Source organism: Zootermopsis nevadensis, unplaced genomic scaffold (assembly GCF_977971745.1).
Source record: "Zootermopsis nevadensis isolate Lab colony 2312 unplaced genomic scaffold, Znev_1.0 Znev_ptg000061l, whole genome shotgun sequence".
In the NCBI taxonomy this organism is placed as follows: Eukaryota; Metazoa; Arthropoda; class Insecta; order Blattodea; family Termopsidae; genus Zootermopsis; species Zootermopsis nevadensis.
Window position 1 is genome coordinate 376,303 of NW_028259192.1, and position 21,226 is coordinate 397,528.

The window sequence follows — 21,226 nt, forward strand, 5'->3', positions numbered from 1 at the left end:
CCCCCCCCCCCCAACCTTCTGTCTGCAGTCTCGTATCGCGCGCTCTGTCCCCCCGTGGTGTAAAGTGGTCACAGCGTGAAGCTGAGGCTAATTTCCAGTTAGTGCCGACTCCGAGATCGTAACAAACAATCGGCTTTGTCGGCTGAAGCCTTCTGAAGTACCGCGTGTTCCCGGACTTCCCGCTGAATTGTCAGCCCTGGGACAAACCCGCAATCCGTTTTAGTTGTCTGTTAAGTGACACGTGCCAAAAGTTGTTCTTTCAGACGCGGACTGTTTGCCTCACCTGGCCGCGTTTCGACCGCGGCGCAAATTGAAACTGCTTTCAAACTCTGTTTAATAATTCACAGCTGTCATTTCTTTTTCCGTGTGTGCAGTCTCACTGTACCGAATCACTTGTTTGCCAACGTGTTCCTGTGTGCACATGCTCCGCGCGTCTGTGTTCCCCGCGCTCGGAGCACGTTTCATGAAGCTGAAACAGATGATTTGAATTTCCCTCTGATGTCTGGTGTTTGCGTTTACGTTTATTGGCCGTCGGTGAAGTGAGCAAGAAGGCGAACCTTCTCGTGTTTTTACTCAAGGACTTCCTCTGACGCAGTTTTGCAATTGCATAGGAAGTTGTTACAAATTAGAAGCACTTGCCCGACTTTTTATTGCCTCTGACATTCAATTGAGGGCATTTATTTAAGTCAACTGGCGAGTGGTACCAATTTAAAAATACATTTATCATAAGCACAGAATAGCGCAATTCAGCTGAAGTTTTGTGAAAGCTGATGTAGTCGTCAGCGTCCGTGCTGTTCGCTCGCTCTCTGTGCCTGCAGCAAGGAAGGATTTCTTGCAGTAACTTTATTTTGGGGCTGGTGAAGTCGCGATACGTCCTGACTCAACAGGATCTCTTATTTTGACGTTGGTGTCCGTTGTCGCTGCATTACGCGCATTTAATCGAACCACTCGGCGACGGCTGGAAGAATCGGTAAATTAAGGGTGGATATTTGTAACAAGTGGTTGCAAATGGCATTCGGAGTCCCAAAATGTACGACGCCAGCGGCTCGTGACATCCAAACTCGGCGCCTGTTTGCGGCGTATCGCCCCGCTCCACTGCAGATCGCTAATCGCGGCGTCTCTTACGTATGACCAGCCGGGTCATGGTTTGGGGGTGGGGGGGCGCGAATTCGTACGTTAATAAAATAAACATCACCCGTGACTTGCCGCACATAAATAACTGCCTGCACCCCCTTCCAACCGCCCGCGCGCGTGCCACACCTGCTGGAAGTATTTTTAATTGGACGGCGTGAATTAGTGGCTAATTGTGTTTTGGTTTGTCGCAGCGACGCGCACCTGTGGAACGAAAACAGCTGGACGGACGCTAACTAATGCGAGGCCACATATAAATTGCAGGTAAACGTTTTATTAATTGTTCTCTCCTCACTGGGGATTTATAATGGGCTCGTAATTGAATCAGTCACACGAACCATGGGCGCAGTGTGTGTGTGTGCGGGGGGGGGGGGTGGTGTGCGCACTGAAAGTCACGTTCTGCACGTTACAGGCTGGCTGCTGGACAGACCGAAACTGGGTCGCTCGCAAATCATTCTTCGAGAAACGGGACACAGTCAGAAATAATCTGGAAAGTTTCGGATTGTTTATGAAGCGAGGTGTGGCAGTCGTGGTGGAGATGAGGGGAAAGAAACCACTTGGAAAACCAAGGCGTAGATGGGAGAATAATACTAAAGTGTGTCATAGATTTTGAGACCTGATGGTAAATAACGCAATTGAGAGGCGCGTGCTTAGAAATCTTGGCACTGATTTTAAATTGATCGCTTATTTAAAGACCGATGAAGTTATGTAGCTTTGTTTATGGACGCTGAATCAGCGGTGGTTTGAATGAGCAGTTTATGACCCGCCTTAAAACAGGGTTTTCGTAATTTAATCTAACCGTTTTCTCGAAAACACTTTATCGCTATAATACGTCCACGAATGTAGTATTTAGCAACTCATTTTGGTTTTTGCAAGAACCACGATTATTTTCTCTGTATTTAAAGACGTAAATACAGAAATTAATATTAAAGAAACTGGATTTACTTGGACGCAATTGCACAAACCACGACTACCATCAGCGGCTCGGTGTGTACGAAACAAGTGACTTTCACGACACGTAACACCGAGCAAATTGCCGTAAAGTATGAGAAATGTGGCTTCCGAAACTCTGTTAAGGGAAAGTAATACGTAAGAGCTAATTTATAACACACGCACAGCGAATGCGAAGTGCAGCGGTAATTTTCCTTGATTCACGGCGACTGTAAACAAGAATGTGGTGCTCGTACGTGCTGTTTCTACTCGAACGTTTAATGGCTGTGTAGTTCAGTCAAATGATAATGACGTAGGGCGTTTACGATTTAATGTATGTAGTGCGTAGCTACTGATGGTGGATGGTTTCTTTTGGCCGAAACACGTTTGCGAAATAAATAAATAAAATTGCGAGCTACGGCTTTAAAATTTGTTGGTTTGTTCAACTTTTGCACTTTGTTCTAGGCGGTGTGAAGGGTTTTAAGATGGATTAATCTGGCTTCAGACAGGAAGCAGTGGTGAACTCTCGTGAACACGATAACGGACTTTGTTCAGCTACGCGACTGCTAGCTTCTCAGGGAGCACGGTGCTGAGAACTACTAATTTACCTCGTTTCATAAAGAATGTAAAAATATCCAGGGCTTTAGAACAAAGCGGTTCACACAGTTGCAGTCGCCCAGGGACGGTCAGCGTCCGCCCACTACGCCTTCTTCGTCGTCTTAAGGGTGCGCTTGAGAGTGCAGGGGGGAAACAAAGTTTCGCTGCCGAAGCAAATTCCCCCTGAAGATGGCTGTCTTCTGGGTCGTAGCGTCGTACCGTCTGACGAGTTCCTGCCGCCCTAGACCTGTGTTACTGATTTTTTCTTTTATGTGCCAAAGGGGCCAAAGTCAGGCCTAGAAGTAAATGTAGGCAAAACCAAATACATGGGCGTAATGCGGCAGAACATAATTATAAGTAACACATCATTTGAAAGTGTTTCAAAATTTAAGTAAAAAACAGAAATGAGGTCCACGATGAGATTAAGAGTAGAATACACATGGGAAATGCTTGTTTTTATTCAATTCAAAAACTGCTATCATCTCTTTTACTATCAAAAACACTGAAGGTAAGAATATACAAAACAATAATTTTGCCTGTTGTCTTGTATGGTTTTGAAACATGGTCTCTTACCTTAACGAAGAACATAGATTACAAGTGTTTGAAAATAAAGGTGCTGAGGGATGAAAAAACTGGGGAATTTAGAATGTTGCATAACGAGAAGCTGCGAGAATTGTACGGGTCATAGTGACGATAATGAAATCTAGGAGGCTCCGATGGGCTAGACGTGTAGCACGCATTGGGGGGGGTAAGGGGTGCACACAAGATTTTGGTAGGGAATCCTTCTGGAAAACAACCACTGGTCAGACCAAGAAGGAGATAGGATAATAATGGATCTTAGGGAGCTAGGCTGTGAGGATGGTAAATGGATGGGCCTGGCTCAGGGTCGTGTTTGTCGGTGTTGGTCCATAGGGTTCTGCTACCAGGGAGTAAGTTAGTTAGGGGTCAAAGTCATGTACATTTATATCATTGTTTATACACCTAATAAATTAACGTAAATTGGAATCTCGTCTTTCCTCGGCTAATTTAAAATGGGCTTAACATTCTGTTTTCCATTGTGGGCTAAGAACAAGAAATATCTTTCCAGACTGAGATAGTTTACAAGTCCTTACTTAAATCCTTGCTTCTCAACTGCTGCTGCAAGTACGGAATTCTATGTGTTCGTTAGGCGCCTGTGTTAAAAGCTGTCAAATCTGTTGCACCTTTATGCAGGGGGACGCCTCTCCCCCAGGGCGTCGTTCGCGCTGCTGCAGCTGCTATCTTATCTAAAACCTTGCTTAGCGCCTAAACCACCTCCCCAAGTTTTCTTTTATAGCCGAGGTCCACGAAATATGCTGAGCACAGATGTGCCTGCCGGGTTGCATATCTCTCTGTGCTGAGAAAGAACGGGGTATAAAAACACAAGACGCTTTCTTTACGCGTGGATGAGCTGTTACTGGAGTTTCGCTTGGGATTTTTACATCATTTCCCCGGGCTCTGTGTTGCGGATGTTGTAACTTGTGGGCTTGTCCCGTCCGTATCTGCATGTGCAAGGAACTGAACTGGTCGCCAGTATATTTTATCGATATATCGAACAGGGCATGAGTTCGAACCCGGTGATGTGCCTGGTTTTGCTGGTAAGCCGCACGTTCTGTGCAGCAGTGGACTACAGGCCGTTGATCGAATGCAGCGTTCAATTATGGATCATACAATGTCCATCCAATAATAAATAATAGAAAGAAACTGCGTCCCGAATAGTCGGTTAGGTTAAAGACCTCGGGGTGTGTGTGGGAGGAAGAATGATAATTTGAGAGAAACGGGGTTTGGTAGGGTGAACTGGGAGCGTCTGGCGAGCTCTTGCGTATTCCATAAAAGACCGGCTGTGCGACTGTCAGCTTGTCAAGGACTTTTTCTTTGGGCGGCCGCCGTCAGGCGAGAGTGATTTGTCGTGCCTTGTTCATTGCGCGTGCAGCTCAGAACCGTGGGATCAGTCTCATATCCGCTGTCGGCCGAAGTCAGTGTCCTCCTCCTTCGCCATCCATCCTCCTCCAAGACGTGTCTTCAGCCCTGGGAATGCGATGGGCGCTTGCTACGGATCAAGCGCCCCCCCCCCCCCCCAACCCTCAACTCTCCCACTTCAGTCGCCTTTGAAAGGCGTGAGGTTGTGAATCCTTGGACCTCTGTTCCACTCGAGTCGCCATGTTGAAATGCCCTCTTTGATCGGTTCATTGTTTTATCTGCAGTTTGTTTAACGACGCGTTCTCAGTGGCTGAGACCATCGAGCGTCGGATGAGAGGATCATAGCGAATACTTAATTGGATTAGCCGTTCCTCGGGTTGAACCCGACATATCCCGAATAAGAAGCAGCAATGCCAACCACTCGGTGATGAAAGGCCCAGTTTTACCAACCATGATTAGAATTCTTGCGTCGTTTCGGCTTTGGTACGGCCAGGAAGGAAGCCTCTTGTTATTTATTTTCTTCTCGTTGAAAAGGAATCAGATTTTTAAACAGACTGTACAGTTCAGTTTGAGTTGGAGATAATCCAGTCTGAGCAAGGACATTTATGCTGCTCGACGCGACATCTGCGCGCCTGTCTTTCTGAAATAACGGTCTGAGAATTTCACCCCCGCGCGCCACCACCCGGGACGGGACGTCTTATTATTTGTGTATTTGTTCGCGCAGTTCACGACTTCATAAGACCCAGTTAAAGTAGTGCGAGCAGACAGTTCATCATGAATATTCCAGCGGGGACCGCATTCTACCAGAAATTATCGTGCAGTACATACAGAGTTTTTAATCTTGAAGTTTCTCTGCTTGTCAGGAAGTTGCGATGAACAGGACTGCTCTGTGTTTGCGAGTCGTTCCGTGTTTTTAGCGATTCATTTACGCAGACGCTCAGCCGTCAGATCGACACTGAATAACGAAATGCAAATGAATCTTCGTCTAAGCAGAACTTTTCTCCGCGTCTTTGAATTCGTGTTTTCTGTCTTGTTAGATCATAGGACGGACTTGAATTTTCCTGGCTGTCGACGAGAGAGAGAGAGAGAACGCGCGTTTGTCCTACACCGCGGAACTAGATAATTCGGATTAAAAGTTAATTCGGATTAAAAGTTGGCAGGAAAGACCACTTAACAGTCCTGCTTACCGTAACGTGGTGTCAGTTTAGTGTCGTAGTTAGTAATCGCCTTAGCGAACGCTCTGACTTGTACTTTCGTTCTGGTGTGGGTGCGAAACTTGGACTCTGACCCCCGAGCAAACAGAGTGATAGAGGGTGTCTGACATCAAAGACGCGCGATTTGGTGTTCTTCACGGCGAAGGGCGCTGCCATATACTGACGATCTTGACAGAGCGTTGTTCTGACATCAGGAAACTTGTACGTCGTAGGGCCACATGCTGCCCGCGATTCGCCTGTTGATCATCCCTGTTCTGTATGGTTTCCGATCAAAATGCCGCGTGCGTTTGGGTTTTCCCCCACGTCCTTCACACCGCCCCCGCCCCCGCCCCCAGCAGTACCACTTGGGCTAGTTCCCGCGTCTTCTCCCCGACACTCGCCCTTCGTACGTGAATGCAGTCTCATTGTAAAGCAAAGTCCGTACTTGGCCAGTACGAACGAAAAATAAAATCGCCCAACTTCAGAGTCCGACCCCAGCGCCTGAAATTACCTCCCCATTACGTATTCATTTTGTGTGGTTGATGTGTAGAATCGTGAACACTCTCGGGCAGGTTATAACAGTGGTTTTAATATTTAGCGTTTCAACGAAGGATTCTCCTGAACTAAACCCAGGCTGTGGAAGGACATTAATGGCCTGAATGTGGGCCTACACGTTTGATAACCAGAAATGAGAAGAGGAATCTTTCCGGTTGTATCTCGTTCACCTGCTTCTTGCGTGCATGTGGGTCTTCACGTGTGTTCTGGCCAGCAACGAGGATTCATGAACCAACGTCTTCGGCATTGTTTGTTACTAAGGCGGACTGTCTCCTGGTTGTGAATGTTGACGTCGCATTTTGTGACTGTCCTCCTCCTCTTAAGTTTTTTCCGCTTGTTTAGCGCCTTACGAGGACGGTCCGCTGGTGGGTGTTACAAGATGACGTAGTGACCAGGTTAAAAGTACCTTTAAATTTCTCTCTCCATTTGTTGCACGAATTTCTTTGTCCCGCGATCGAGAAAGCGTTCCCGACCGCCATCTTCGCTACATTAAATTAATGTTTGGGTAAGCGGGATTAAGGAGAATCGCGGCCTCTTGTGGCAACAGTAATTAACTTGGGGTTCCATGGAAGGCGGGGAATTTCTTGATCAGCTGAGCAGGAAGCACTTCTGAAACGTCGGAAGACTTGTACCAGCAACCCAGAAGACGGCCATCCTACTGTTGTCAGCGAAGTCATGGGAGAGCCCAAAGGACGCTCGCCGTTGTCCTGGCGTTGCAGGTGGGAGATTTTGCTGACATCCTTGCCTTGTTCTTGTCGGTCTAAATCCTTGGGATGGTTTACTGTAGTGTTTAGACAAAATAAAGGGATAAATGATCAGTTTTTCATTCTGCATTATCGACTTGCTGAACACATCCTACCGTTTCATGGTTATGTTAATGTGCTGAAGTGCATTAAGCCGAAACGAAAGTGAATCGACTCGTCGCTTGTGTTCCTCGCGTCCGAAAGAAGCCGTCGCCTTGTTTCCTCATCCCAAGGAGCGCCAATATTCTCTCTCTCCCCCCTCTCTCCTTCGTTTCGATCCCAATTTGGTGCGGTCATGTCGCGTTTGTGCCGCTCAGACATTCCTGCGTCTGGTGGCAAGTATTCGGCTTCTTGATTGCGCATTGTGGAGCGTGCATTTGTAAGAATCTTGTTCACAAATCGGGTTATCTCTGCCACCCTAAAAAAAGTTGGAATCCTCCAACTTCCTGCTGCGATTTAATTAGCCGAGACGCTCCTGGCGCCGCTCTTGCAGCAGTTTCATCGACGCCCTGGCGCACCGAGTCCTCTGCTCTGCGGCTCCCGGAAGTCAGCGCGACTTCTGAAACTTCTGTCCTCGGTTCAAGGCGCTTCAAAACTTCGTAACACTCTTTTGAACTTTTGAACCCTTGAACCGCGCACCGCTTCGTTCGGTGCGATGAATCCGTAATAACTGATCTTAACGCTGTTTAGGGCTGGTTCCTTCTTTGTATTCTTTCTCTCCCCCACGCCTTATGACGTGTCTTTCTCGTACTAATTATTGTTGTTCTGTCATTTACGTAGCAGAATGAAAACCTGGAGGAAATAACTAAGTTGGGAAAACCCGACGTCGATGGAATGTTTATAATTCTAGTGCGTGCGTGTGTAACTCTGGAGCGCCGTTGAACACTTGTGGTTTGAAGACGCAGAGACGTAGCTCGTGTGAATTATCTCTGCAAAAGCCACGTCGTGTACTTGAAACTTAATTACCTTCACGCAACTTGTGTTTTGACGTCTGTTTAAAAAGGTTGCGTCTTCTTTCATCGAAGTAACTAGAAATTCGCGCTGAAGCACGTAATAGCATAAAAATTTCAGCCTGAATATTTGTAGTCAACTGTTTGCGACTCACAAACAGCTTTGAGCTGTGTTTGTACGTCCGATGGCTGCAATGCACGTAGATTAAGGGACCTCTTCCGCAGGTGGAATATGGGTTGAGCGTCAGACCGGTACACCCTATAAGAAAATAATTACTTGTGTTTAAAGTGATATTGTGGTTTCAGCATCGCCTATGTTGATCCCTCCATCATCCGAGGTTCCCTCATGTTTTTGTAGTTCAAAGTTGACTTTCAGAGAGGTTACCCCCATCAAAATTCTGTACGCATTTCGTGCCTCTCGATTTAACTGCAATAACAATACTCGGTTATCCCCTGTAAATTGCAGAGTTTATCCTTATTATTGGTTAAGTTTCAGGTATTATATTTCGTAAATTAGTCCAATGTTCTACGTTGTGTAATTTTTACTGTTTTCGTTGATTTTAAAAGTACGTATGCGCACAGTCAGTTTCAAATGAAACCATAATTACGCTGTAATAATATGTTTGCATATCAACTCCCGGTTTAAGTTAATTGGTCTGTTTGTCCAAGCTAAGCTAATGAGGCGTGTAGTAATTGATGATAATTTGGCTTCAACTAATTGCAAATACGAGCAATAACCACACATTGTAATTGTCTGTTAAAATTGAACTGAGTACTGCGAGAGATGGAATTGTTAGACGTCGGAAAACAAGGCACTGCCCGTCGGCATGCACGAGGGAAATTTGGGACCTGCTTATTTAGTTTTAAACGTAAGACGCAGAGCGTAATATGAAATGCACGAAATTTCGAGAAACGTAGCGACAAACATTCAATGTTATCCTTTGTTTTGTATGGACCTAAAGGTTCTCTCGCTCCGACGCAGGGATGCTGTGCACATTGCGGATGTTTGGATGACGTTGGTACAGAGTTTCATAGTTTTGAGCCTTGAGCACGCGATGTGTGAGGACGGCGAAGACATCGTCACGTGGGGAAAGCGATGAAGCTCTCTAGGGTAAGCTTGAAGGGAAAGGAAAGGACCCTTACTTCTACGTATGTCGTATATGAACAAGGATCTGATGTCATACGAAGTACCGGAACATCACACTCTGTGTGGTAAATAAACTGAGCTGTTTCACGGGCAATGCAATACGTTGTTAGTAAAGAAAGCTTTGCCACAAATAAATTTGAAGAGTGAATACTTTGGGAGGTTTTGTTGCAACACTACATTTGAAGACCTCACGTAAGGGGACCTCAGGATTTTCAAGGTCGCCATGTTGATGTTGACGACGTGAGTTGAACCCTGGAGGTTCCGTTGAAACCTGCCATTCGGCGTAAAGGCTGTGCGATTTCATGGGACACGAATTAGGCTGTCACGTTTAGTGTCGACTTGGATTTTTATTTTATTTTATTTCGAGAGCAGTCTGAAAAAGTCTGCCTGTGTGTTGCTGTTTTTTCATTAGTTGTTATGTGTCCGGGGAATTTCCTCGGCAATATAAACAGTCATAAAGTTTCAGGAACAAGATGTCGCTTCTAATGGTCCAGACGTCGACATTCCGCCGTATCTTATGTCAGTAGCCACATGTAGCGCGGGTGTTCTCGCTTGACGAGTCGCTCCTACTTAATTATTCAATGTGATTGCAAGTAAAGTTTTGGACAAGTCTTAACGCCATCTCTCAGTGTCTAGAGTAGTTACTGACGTCTCGTTCCCCCGCGACTTAAGATACGTCGCCATTAGTTATTTAAACTGCGAGACGCGATGAAACAGCTTGCAGACTCTGCTGATACACTCCAACTTTTATTCTGATTAACTTTTGTTTCTGCAAATCCCAGCGGCATGAGACGGCAATGTCCGATGCCCTAATAGTCTGAGAAATGCCAGTCATTTTTATGTGGGTTCAAGACGCAGTTAAGTGCGTGGTCTCGGAATAAAAGCGCGGAATGAAAGGAGAAATGAATATGACGGGAGAAACACAAGTTTCTGAGCAGCTGATTTTGTGCAATAGGAATTTCTGGGGGGACAGACAATTCATTTATGTTGATGTGAGATTTAAAGTTCTCACGGCGGCAGAGATGTCGATGTTGTGACATCATATGGAATAGTACGTAGATGCCAGCCCGGAAGATGGAGACTCTTTGTTCATCCGAAACCTCCGAGTGCACGCGGCCTGTCGACTTGCTGTGAGGATGTCAGGTTGCAGCGCGAGGCCATGAAGTTCCTGGCACTCGGGTCCCACCGCCGCCCAGTGCACGTGCCCCTGCGTCGCTAATGGCTTAATTACTGCCGTTCCAGGATTAATTAAGGCTAGGAGTCGAACGGAGTTAAGCGCCGATTATTTCCAGCTGTGCGGCGTTAGAGGTGGCGAATGTTTCCTCACGACTGGCAAGTTTAAAACCCGGACCAGCATTTTGTCGTTCGAGAATCTCATCCCGGCGTCGTGACGACTGATTGGTTGGAAAGCCGTGGGAAGGGATCAAGGAGGAAACGACAATTTATACGGGAGGATAATATTAAAACTTGATCCACAGGACGGTTTATGGAGGCAAGAAGTGAACCGAATTGGCGGGGCTTTTGAACGCTGATGGCGAGCGTCGGCTTGTGATTTGCGAGAATGCCCGTGTTACGTACTAATTCGTATGGCAAACACGCTAGAGCTCAGGCCACGAACTTAATGTTTCCGTTTTAAAAATCGTTCCAAATGCCGACACTTGATTTCAGTTGAGCTTTTAGTTACGAGTCGGAACTTCGCAGGGGCATAATCCGTGAAAGATGAACACGATGATGTTGATAATAATAATGATCCAATTTAAATTAATAGACTTTATATTTGACTATAAACTTGAATACCAAGACTGATATCGATAATAAAATAATTCATTAGCTGCGTGTTACGTCTGACTCGCGCTATGTACTCGCAGCCCCAGCATTCGGAAGAGAGTGGAGGCTGGCGCTCGTGCGACTGATGAATCGGTCGATTCCAATAAGCGTCTCGCGAGGCTCCTACGGAAACCCGCGTTAATGTGACAGTTACAGGGACTGGGCTGTGTATCTGGCGAATTGATTAAGTTGCGACGGTCGCCACTGGGTACACAGTGGGCCGGAGATTGCTAACAGATGAAATTGTTGCTGCAGTGGGGCAAAAAATGGGTTCACCAGTCCCCAGGGCCACAGCGAGTAAGTCACGGAAGGAGAGAAGCAGACCTCTCCAGTGAATCGATCTCGAACACGCCAGGCTGAAATTCCGGAGCTGGCCGGATGGTGCCTCGTGTTGAGGTGGCTGTCAGCAGCCTCCAGGTTAAGGTCCCCCGGGGTGAGTGTCCGTGTGTTCCTGAAATGGGTAAAAGACGTTTCGGAAATGTTCTGATAGTAGTGGGGCTATTAACTATTCGCAATTCATGTGCTAGCAGGAAGGCAGTTTTTCAGTTCAGACGCTTAATGAGACACTCGCGACTCTGTTAAAAGAAAAATGTAATTCTCGTGGATTCAAACAGTTCGAATAGGTGGATCGTGGGTTCGATCACCTGCGAGGCACCCGTACCTAATATTCCAGGCGGATTAGCAACATAAGTAACAAAAATGCTCCTGTTAGCTTTGCCGTACCTGTTTTCCCGCGTGTAATAATAACAACAACTTGATAGTCGCTGAACGGATTTCCATGTCGTGTTGAAACATTCGAGTTTTGTTTAAATCTGATAGCAATGACGAGACTTGCAAAGAATGCAGGAAGTCCGAAGCGTTAAAGGCTGACTCTGTCTTACCTCCTTCCACCCTCACCCCGCAGGTCTCAAGATTACAGTCTTACACTGTATTTGCGTTCCTGGGGCGCGTGACTCTGTTGGACCGTGGTTGCCGTTGTCACTGGGAATCCCCACGTGACCCCCAGCGGTAGGCCGCGCAACCACATTGGGGGATCCTCCGTGATTTGGGTGCCGGACACCCCGCCAACGAAAATGTCATCGACTTCAGAGAACTCTCACGTCACTGTCGACATTCGGAAATGCGTGAGTTCGGGTTCTGGCGGACGCTCCAGATTTGTTAAGATGTGCGCACAATCCTTCCCAGCTTAATAGTTGCTCAGCTGGTAAGGAACATTTTCGCCCTTTTATGGAATTCGAAAGTTCAATTAGGCACGCCGTTCTAACAGAAGCCCTGTCCCAGGCACTAAATATCCTAGTTATTTAAGATCCGTTTTTACATTATCCTCCCTGGCATGTCCAGGACTTTGAAGTAATCTCCTCCATTGAGTTCTTGGTAAATTTCTATGTGTGAACCGCGCGTGCTACATGTCCTATTTATCTGTACGGTCGTCTTACTATTTGGCGAAGTGTACAAATTATGAGGCTATTTAATACTTCCTTCCGCTCAGATCCAAATATTCTACTCGCGTTTCTATTACCTCGAGAGACCAAGTTGTACGTCCATAAAAAATAATTGAAATTATGGCTTCATTTATTTTTATCTAGCGGTTTGAGGCGGGATGCAGGAAGACGTCAATTCTCCCATGAATCCAGCCTTTTCCAAAGGCTTCTTGAATGTTGCTGTGCTAATTTTTATTATAAGCTAGTCAATGGTTGTGGTAAGTGGAAATACAGACGTGGTAGTTAAGCAAACGTCTGTAATGTCTCATTGCAGGTTGTAGACGTCGTCTGATTACACCTTTTAAACCCAGTGGTAAGTTAGTGCACCTCCAGCTTTAACAGGCACCAACTCTTCGTTTTGTCCACGTGGGTTTCGTGTGGGTCTCGCTGTAAACAGCGATTATTTCCTTAAACAGAATTAACCAGTTGATCTTTGTAATAGTAGAGTGTTGTGTTTTCTTTGCGGTACGGGCCGGATTCTTTAATGCTATTTGGACAGGCTTCGTTCTGACCGATTCTCGGTCGGCATCGCTGGAAGTGATCACGTGGACGCATGTTTTTTTAAAAGAGTGTAGCGTAGCCGTTCATGCCCCCCCCCCCCCCCCGGCTCCACTCCCAGGGGACTTATCGCGATACGCGAACAGTAACATTGTTTAGAAACTTTTAGTAGCGGGCTTACCTACGCTTTGGATTGCTGCTTCTACTGTTCACAGAATTTTAAATCAACTTTTGAAGTGCATTAATTCATGTACTGATTTGTATGGAGGAGAGAACTGCTACGAAAGTTTCCAAAGCAAGAGCTAGGCGGCGGCTGTTTAATTTTGTGCGAGAGAGACGAACGGACTGGAAGCATTTGCATGTTCAGGACATTCATGGCTCATGGCCGAAGTGATGAATGCGTTTGTTCTCGTCTCTGGCTTGCTTTCCAGCGGGGCGCAGTTCGAATCTCTGATTCCTTTTCAGTAAGAACGCGGGGCTCGTCTTAAATCGGCCGAATAACAGCGAGCTGCTTTGGACAAGATTGAGCGGATAAATGGACCGAATCTGCAAGCACACTCACACTCAGTCGGCTGTTAAATGGTCCGAGTTGGCCACTAGGCTAGATGAAATGATAATATTAAAATATGTTTTAGTGACGGAGTGAACTGGATTTATCGGGATCTTGTGAACACGACAAAGAACTTCCGGGCAGTTCTTGGCCAGGTGAGCGACTGCTGGCTTCTCGTCAACGGAGTTCAAGAAATACGTTTAATTGTTATTGACAGCTTTTCATTGTGTTTATCGCACGTTGTGGTATACTTTGACCATTGTGGTTGCTTGGCCCGACGTACTGGTAGGTTGACGAATGACAGACGAGGGTGGATCTGGTGCAGTAGCTGGCAGGGCTTGCGTTCGCGTTAGAGGGCACATGAGATTCTTCGTTCAGGATGCGATCCCCAGATGGCAGTTGAATGGAGTATCTCTCAGAGAGAAATCACCTGCTTGTAGGACAAGAGTGTTGTGTTGGTCCACATTCAGGATACGTCATGCCCTCTGATGAATTGCCGTTCAGTTCTGTCTGTCCCTTGGTCCATATGTTCTGTTGAATCAATTGTGGAAGATTTATCTCCCCTTGGGCTCGCTTGTGCAAGATGGCCATGAGATTTGGTCTGCGGACGTGGAAAGTGACAAGGAAATTCGAGAAACGTTGCTGTAATTTGTATCGCAGTGCGGCCTAGTCCGTTGGCGTATGCTGAGTTGGCAGTCGCACGTGGCGCAAAGGGGAAGGCAAGGCAGACGGAGCTCATCTGTAACTTAACTTTGCACGTGAAGCATCTTGTAGTGTGGGAAAACCACGACGGTTGTTAAATTTTACCATTGCTAACGAAATTGTGTTTACGTGCCTTCGATTAAAGAACTCTGCAGCTCTTAAAATAAATGATGACTTTCGAAATGAAAAGTAAAGTTATTTCATAGCTTCTTTCGTGATTTGCTACACGTGTTATCCAGTAACTAAACTGTTTTGACTTGGATCTGTAAACCCTGCGAAGTCATTGGAGTGAGTGACGTAATTTAGTTTGGCGTGCGTTTTAGAAGCGTCTGTATACGCCAGCGGTTTAAATTATGGATATACACACGTCGTAGACTATTGCCGCTTAAATTTGCGTGTGCATCTTGTTAGCATATGAGTATGTTCATCATGTAAATATATGTGCGTCTGTGAAGTTAAAAGACTCTCAATGCATTCATATTCTTAATAAGACGGCGTGTCCATCACAGTAATAACGTACTAATGACCGTCTTTTGTAGAAAGTAAAATCACTCGTGTGTGGCCCCAGTTTGTCAGTTGCCAACTATCTGCAATGCGTTCGCTGACAAAGTCACTTTGGGCTCGCAGCAGGAACTGTGACTGTGGGCAAAACCTTGTAATGCTTGACGGTGAACCGTGTAGTTCCAGGCTGGAGCCGGGAAATGGTAGTTGCGTTCAACTTTATCAGTGAACGCCAGGCCTGTCTTGATAGCACAGATTGGTGAAAAGAGTAACTATAATTCATTACAAACATAATGAACCGTTCGTAGTTTGTTTGTTGTATCGTTTGTAAGATTTTTGCTTTATGCTTTTGAAAGTTTGCGAAATAATTTTTTTTTGTGATTATGGCGCGCCCAAAACTTTGTTTGAATAATTGATTAATTGGTAAAACATTAATTTAAAGAGGATCACAGGGCAAAAATTTGAGCTGCTGACATGGTCGGTAAATAAATAAATAAATAAACGAAATATCACACTTGGAGGTTTTAAGTTTTGAAGGACACGCGACGTTGTAGGAGCCCTTGTAGTGGTCAGGATGCCCCCGTGTCACAGTGTTGACGGCGTCGTTGTTGAACCCTCTTCTACGTGCTGTTATGCAGTGCCACGAAGTTCTAGCCGAAGGAGTTGGGTGTGCCAGCTAGCAGTGACGAACCTTTTGTCTTGTCCCTTCCTATCGAAATATCTGCCCGTTACAGAAGCACTTCCCGTAGAAAAAGTCGTTCAGGCGGGCAAACAGATTTCGTCTCCTCAAAAGATTTGCGACAAAATTATTTCTCAACCTTGAAACTCGCAAATATGAAGGATTTCCATGCGAGTCCTTTGTTCGTGCTGGGTTATTTTGTGCGCACAGACACGAGACTTCTTATTAACGAATCTGTTAAGCAACTTTCCACATTAGACTCGGGGTCACCGCCGTTGACTCTACAGCCCACCGCTGGAACTGATTGTGGGCGGTTTCAATTCAGTCTAATATCATCTTCATTTTAATATTATCTCACAGGCGGAATGTCGTTTTCGTGTAATTACCAGCCGAAAGACTCCTCTATAAAGACCCCTCCCCCCCACCCCATCCAGTTCTAATTCATCATGACCACTGTCAACCGACGCCTTCGCCTGTCAGGGCAGGAATTGCCGTGCGTGTTGTCCGACGCTTTTTGCCTCCGGTTGAAGCCAACAAGTGTCTGTCTGGTCAGATGTGTCACCACCAGAGGACTCACTTCGTGGGTCATGCGTGGTATGTGACCGTGGAGCTCTGGTGGAATGATGACTGGCGGTGAACACGGAATGTCCGTTGAGGTCGCCTGAGCCACGTCGAACCGGGGCTTCCGGAGTGAGAGCCTGTAGTGTGATTCCCCGAGACACGGCACCGCTGTAACAGACACGTGTGTGCTGCGAAATGTTGATAACTGTTTATTTTACAAGAACTGAAAAGACTGACTACGGGAGTTTCAATGGAATTTCATGAATCTCTGGCTCTGTCATGAATGGAGCTGGTTTTATTTAGTTTTCTGCGAGAAGAAATGCCGGAACGTACTCTCTTGTAAATCTACCACAAAATTCATATGGAATGCGTGGACTCGGAACAGTATTTTCTCCCGTCAGAAAATCCAGTCGGAAGAGCCAATCAAATTTTGTAGAAATTCGTTCAGTAATGTTCGTGTTTTTGCATGCGGATAGACGGACATGACGAAGCTGATACGCGCATTTATGTGACGAGTTGCGAACGAGCTTAAAAGAGATAAAGGAAGGGGCACAGAAGAAAGGACGGATGGGAACGAAGACGGAAAATAAAACAAAGAACAGTCGAAAGTAACCCGATAATACTTCCCGTGTGTCTGAATCGGCGTTGATGATGATTTTTGTGGACAAATATTCGTGACGTCTGTTGCTGAAACATAATCACACGTGGCGCTGTAGAACTTGACTTAAGGCAAAATTAACTTGTAGCACGGCGTGCCTGGTTAATAAGCTACGTTTGGGACAAACGAGCAGAATTTAATTATAGGCCGTGTTGTGCACCCAGCTTTATGTAACACACGTGTTTATTTTAAAGCAAGGGACGTACTGCCGGTTCTTCAGAACAGAAGAGCTCTTGGCCACTTTGCCTTCACTCCCCAGGAAGGAGAAAGGCCGGAGGGCGTAGTCGACCGCTGGCGACCAAAGCGAAGTTCGAGATTTCGCTTAACTTTGCGTCTGCAGTACACAAGGCGGCAACTTTGCTTTAGACCAATGCCTGATGTCTGCCAATGCAACGCGAACAATATCGAGATGAAACTGTGGACGCTATTGGTTATGTTAACGAGTTCTTGCGCCCTGGGGACTCGGAGGAACTTTGCGTTTGTTGTCCTCAGCGACTTGTAGATTTTATCGGAGTCAGTGCGATGCAGTATTACGCTGTACAGATTTATTCAGATGAGCCTTTTAGTATGACGGGCATAATAACTGCATGCAGAACGCACGAAAACTTGTTTTATGAAAGCGATTGATCGCCGCTCGTGTCTCTGGGGGACAGTCGCGCACCCGAGGTGTGCGTTTTGATGTTGTAGCCAGAACTGGACGCGTTTCTAGGCAGAGCCCTCGCAGTCTGGCGGATTCCTTGTTGTGGGGTCGGTCAGGTCGCGCAAGTTGCGTGTGTCCGCGCTGACGTCACAATCAGGGGCGCAGGGCCCCGGTAATTTTCACTGCTGTTTTACGTCCCGCAAGCTTTGGCGCTCAAGTCACGTAGCTCGGCACTGCATCATTTTTCTACCCCTTGGTGAAGAGCCGCCTCTACTGCCGGGGGTGGGGGGGGGTTAGGGTATTTCCTGGGGCTCAACACGTGTGGAATATTGAACACCCCCTCCCTCTTTTTCCTGCCTTGACGTCATACTGAAAATATGGCGGCAATTTTTTTTAAGGATTGCCGTTTGTGCTTTTGATATGGGAACTTAACCGACTTTGACGGGAGCTCAGGATGCCAGATGTCAACACGAAAACAGTCGGAGAATTGGATTGTACACGCCTTATCAGATTTGTCAGTTCCACGCGATTTCATTCCGATTGAGGTCTGTGGATGTGCGAATGGGTTTGAAATGTCTGTGTTTGGGTGCGCAGAAAAACGGAGGAACGGAATTTTGGTACGACGACTTGGCGACGAAAACTTCACGGGGCAGAAACGTTATTTGGAAGCTGATAGTCGCTCATCGTCTCAAGCAGCATCCCACCTTCTGTGGAACCTTGTTCACAACAGCCCGCCACTGATCTCCGTGCTGAGCCAGATTAATCCAGTCCACACTATCACACCCTTCTATCTTGCCTTCAGGTGGCCTGACTCAAAGCCCCACGTCCCATCCTGGGTTGTGCCAGCCTAACATTTTGATGTAGGACGTCGGCAACGCAGGGTAACAGCGAGTGGCTTCCAGCTCACAAGTTTCGCAGATCCGCCATGTTTGTGTTACTAATAGACGGGATTTAAGGGCAGTGGTCATATGGATGGCATCCACTTGCGTGATGTGTGAGCCGTCAGACACACGCACACACGAGAGCACCTACGCCTCTGCCTGGAATCGAACTCTGGGATATCGTGTTCGTAGCTGCCGCTTAATGGCTCGACTTGTGACCAGAAAAGTCAAAATGTTTTTGCACCTCATCAATAGTTCCATTATTTAAGGAATTAATTACCAGGTACAAGAGTTAATTAGCGTGGAACGCAGTGTCCAGGAGCCGTCCACGTGAAGTCGTATGACGTCATTTGCATTGGCTTTGCTGGAACGGGCCAATTAAATGCGACGTCTGACCGCCGCCCCCGCCCCCCTATTCAGCTAAGAGAGTGCACGATAACGATTTTTTTTTGTGGTTTTCGGATTCAAAGTCCCATTTGGGTTTCAGAGACGACTGCAGTTCTGTGTATTTGCGGCCCGAATGATTTCACACTAATTCCGGTAAGATTTCGTGTTCGTTTAGAATTTAGTTCGCGTGCCAGCAATCAAGTACACTTCTGCTCGGAGTTCGTGGGTTTTTAAGTAGCTCACAAAACAAATTAATAGACACTGCAAGTTCATTCGTAGTTTCATCATCACTGTCGCTTCCTGAGACTCAAGTCTGCTCAGACCCCTTCTTTCTTTCATGGGTGAATATGGACGGAGCACGAAGCTGCCTCTGTTTACCTTCACCCAGTCCCAGTATCGATAATGACTGTAGCTCCATCTCAAGTCCTCATTGCGCCCTTCCCTAAACTTAAGTTCGTGTTGACGCTGGTTTTGCTGTTCCGACGTTGATCCGGGTTGGTTTTCTTCCGGCAGCTGTTCAAGTAATTCTCAGGCGTGTCGAGGAACACCGAGCTCTTTGTACTGATGTCACGTAAACATTTCCATTTTGGCTTATTAGCGATTTTAAGGTAGTTTTCTTATCAGATGCGAAATTAGGAAAGTTTGCTTTGTGTTGCTGTACCGTGAGAGTCCCGGTACAAATTCTTTTAATTACACTTGAAAATAACAGTGCCCGTCATTTGCTTCGATATCTATCGTTGCATCTTTCTCTCCCTCTGCACGGCGACAATTAAAGTGGCCTCTCGTGCCGACGTGGGTACGCGTGAGAGAGTTCGTGCGTCGATGCGACAATTGGGGACCTAAGTGGTGGTGACGTCACGGTCCGTGTGGGATATCACGAACTAGTTTAACCTCGTTTAATATTTAATCGGGGGTGTTACTAAATTAGCTACAAAGTTGCGTTGATGACAGTCTACTTGCAGGCGACGGTATTTTCTTTATATCTTCTCCATCGCTTTCCGGAATCCACGTTCTGCGTACCGGGGAATAAAGTCGCCACGGCACGAGTGTGGCCACTTACCTCTGTCTGGTGTCGAGGTTAAGAATGCTCCGAGCTCAACCCCTACTTATTCCCTGGAAGCGCGTTGTTTGCTTAAGAGCAGAGACTGCTTTACGTTGAATTCGTCTTGTCTTGATACGAAGCTGACTGTGGCTTTTAACGCGACATCCCCGTTCTCAGTCCAGTCTTGCAGAAGCGCCTCCTGGTTGAGCGCTGCGTGTGCCGCCGTGGCGCGCCGTGGCTGTCAGTCCTCTGTTTCGCCGTACAATGCGTTGCAAGGCGACATCCGATGTTTTCAAGCATTGTCTCTGCTGAACGCGCCGCTACGTTTCCATTCATTTTGTGGTACATGAACAGGCCATTCTGCCGTCGAGTATGCGATCAATCATAATCAGGCTTTGTGTGCGGGGAATTCAGAGTCAACCCGACTGAAAGATCAATTGATTGATTACCTAATTAAATATCAAATGTCGCGTCCACTTTGCCCAGTTCTGATTTTATCTCTCGTGTGTTACGCTCCCAGTCAGCAACTGTCACGAGTTTGACAGTTCCATGAATGTCCTCCTGACTACGTGATCTTCTTAGTTGAGGACAGCCCATTTGTTTCAATCCGATGTAGCAATTTTAATATATCCTGACACGAAATCAGATTCAGAATCCAGATACACGCGTTCTTCGCTTGAAGCCCGTAAAGTGAGCACGCAATTACGAGGTCGACGTGGGTCGTGAATTTTACGCATGGAGTCGAGAAATTTTGTTGTGACCGTCGGCTGTCCGTCTTAATCCCCGGTTCACGTATCAAACTGAAAGCGGGTTTTCTCAGAATTACGCATCCAGAGCATGTGACAGATTATGCGTCATATGAAGGCCAAAGCCGCTGCGGATATGCGAGGAATTTCTGTATTGTCAGTGCTTGGCGAAGTAAGAAGGGGCACATAATCGGTTCACGTCTGCGTTGTAAATAGCGGATTAAATTAGGGGAGTTTTTGGCAATCCTCGCGTTCGGTTCATGACCTCTTGTCGCCCCGTCTTCAATGCGGCTGTGCTATAACGCAGCGATTAAAAAATATCCCTTACGTGCTGTTTTGCGTCGGCGTGAAACGTCTCTTAAGGTTAAGAATGACGAGGAGCTACACCCAGCTCTCCCCCCGAGCGTCTACATGGCGTATAGCGGGACAGCTTTACGTAGGAGTAGGAACAACTGGTCCGAGCTTATTTCGTCATTCTTGTTTTACGGCGACACCGTCCGTATCCAAGCATCCCAGAGGTCCAGCTTTTGCCTTTGAATTACTGGAGCGAGTCGTTCGGATTTTGATGCGGCAACTAGAAATAATTGAATTCGCTCGAGAATCGCTTGCGTGAAACTCTGTTAAATCTGCGAGGAGAAATTCATTTCTCTAAATTTTCTACTCTCTTGTGAGGGGCGTGGTTACTGTTGTTCCCAGTTTGAAAATAATCGATCCCAGGCAGCTCAGACGTCAGATCAAATTTGCCATGATTGTTACGCATTGCGTGTTTGTGCGTTTCCTGACTTCTTTTAAATGCAGGCTGTTTACATCTGCAATTGAAGTGGCGCACCCGAGACGCATTGTGATGTCTAATTTGAACTAAAATTCGATATGGTCGATCAGTTCTGGC